Source organism: Aythya ferina (genome assembly GCF_964211825.1).
Source record: "Aythya ferina genome assembly, chromosome: 3".
Lineage (NCBI taxonomy): Eukaryota > Metazoa > Chordata > Aves > Anseriformes > Anatidae > Aythya > Aythya ferina.
The window spans coordinates 6839766-6842031 of record NC_140298.1 but is presented as its reverse complement, the minus strand read 5'-3'; the positions used below and the strand labels follow the sequence as shown (position 1 = coordinate 6842031).

The following is a 2266-nucleotide window of genomic DNA, read 5'->3' as shown; positions in this document are numbered from 1 at the left end:
GCTCTTGCAATTGCTTGATTCCCCTCCCCAGAATCACAACCCCTGGCTTTGGGCTTTTCCATGTTTATTTTTCACTTAGTTCTTCTTTCATGCTCCCACGGTGGGCAGAACAGACATGTCACCCTGAGCAGAGATGGGGGGCAGCCTCTCCCCTCCCAGCCACACACACAGGCAGTGATGGGGCACACTCCTGGCCTCTCTCCCTTGGCAGGGAGCTCTCCGAGCCCTGCAGGGCAGGCAGCACAGCCCCAGCCACATCCCAGCACACTCCCACAGCCTGCTGGCACGGCCCCGCAGCCCTGTCCAAACACCAGGGCACCTTTGCCACCACCCAGCCCGGGCCTGGGCTCTGCATCCCCTGCTGCCCCCCCATCCCCGGTAACACCCTGCCCATGGCACAGCAGGCAGGGGGTGCCCCATGTCACAAAGGGGCAGGGACGCCTTGGCCTCACAACGCTGGCCCAGCTGCACTTGGGCCCTGCCATGGCTGCCCGTGCTGATGGGAAGGCTGCTCAGCTGCCTGCTCCTCTCCTGCGGCTCCAGCTCCACTCTGGACACAAACTCGAGCACAGGAACTCAGCTCCTCTCTCCTCAGGCCCTCACCTCAAACAGCTCACAGCACCCTACAGGACACTGAGCGAACAGAACCACCGCACACTGCTGGCCGCTCCTTTCCAGCACTGTGCTGGATAACTGTACACAACATACAGGACAGGTAAGATGACCCCAACCCACACCCACCACAGTCCCCGGCAAGCAGGAATGTGACACGATCGGGCCAGGACAGCAGTGACCGCTCCATCAGGACTACAGGACACAGACAGCCTCGGTGAGACGCTAGAGACTCTTGGGGACAGAGGCAGGGTCTGCCTGTGGTCACAGGGGGATGCTGCTCCTTTAGGTGCTCCTTCTCTTTCAGCCAGAAACACACAGCAATAGGATGAGACTACAGCACACTCCTGGCCTCAATGCCCTCGACCACTGAGCTGGAAGGAAGAGCTGCCAATGCTCTCCAGGACAGGTAAGATCACCCCAACCCACACCTACCACGTTCTCACAGCAAGCAGCCAGGTGACACGATCAGGCCAGGATGGCAGCTCCATCAGGACACGGATGGATGTGGTGAGACCTCGTGACCCTCGGGCACAGAGGCAGAGGCTCCCTGTGGTCACAGGGGGATGCTGCTCTCTTTGTTCTTTCTCTTATGAAAGCCAGACACTCACACAGTGATGGGACCAGACCACCGCACACTCCTGACAACTCTCCCCTTGAGAACTCAGGTGGAAGGAAGAACTGCCAACGCAGCACAGGACAGATAAGCTATCCTCAATCCATTCCCCACCACCGCCTCACGGCATGCCAGAAGATGAGATGGTTGGGCTGTGATGGGCATCTCCTGGCTGTCAGGGGGAATGTGAGATGGACGGACTTGGAGTGAGGCTGGGAGAGCCTCACGCAGGGATGCAGGGGCTGACTCTGGCAACAGTCTGGGGCTGCTCTTCTGGGTCATTTTCCTTTCTCTGCCCAGCAGAAACCCCTGAGCACACCAAGGTCTGCCACTGGCCTTTCCTTCCTCTTCCTAATCCCTCCGCGGCCACTGACCTGAAGGTTGGTGCAGCTTTCTACAACCACAGCCCTCAGAGGAGCAGGAAGCACACAAGGACCCTGTCTCTACTCGGCTATGGTCCTACAAGCACACCAACAGGCACCACAGCTATGGACAGAGAGAACTCGGCATGCCTCTGCACCACCCCACCCCACATCTCTGTCAAACCTTGCTCAAATAAAGGTTCTGATTCACAACCTCATCGGCTGCTTTTTCCTGCCCTTCTTGGGGAAACTTTGGGGGGCTCTGCCTTTTGCAGAAGGAGCAAGTGCACCAGCCTTCTTCACGTGCTGGCATCAACAGAATTTCAAAGCAGGTTAAGTGTCCTAAGCTAAGACCAGACTCTGCAGGCGTTTCAGATAAGCGTTTAATGATAAACACTTCTGCGAGTCTGGGGGAGAGTAGTCTACTGTGTTCTTAATTTATTCCTGCAGATGGAATACAGCTTTACAGTTCAGTTGCTGGATCTGAACACATTTTGCCATTAGTTCTTCTGATGCACCAGCTTCATCTACAGTTACACGAGGTCAAAAACCTTTAACACTAGTTTACTCCAGCATGACTTTTGTTGTTGTTATTCATTAAATGCAGGCATAAGTAATCACTTTTTTTTTTTTTTTTTTTTTAAAAAAAAAAAGCAGAGATTAACACCTCTTTCAA

General features: G+C 55.1%; 1 long non-coding RNA gene across 1 annotated transcript; it reads left to right on the top strand.

Moving 5' to 3' along the window:
- Positions 1–312: 312 nt before the first annotated feature.
- Positions 313–1808, top strand: LOC311433946. The gene is made up of 2 exons (XR_014691101.1): positions 313–378; positions 596–1808. It is a non-coding gene; the product is annotated as an uncharacterized lncRNA (long non-coding RNA).
- Positions 1809–2266: the final 458 nt, after the last annotated feature.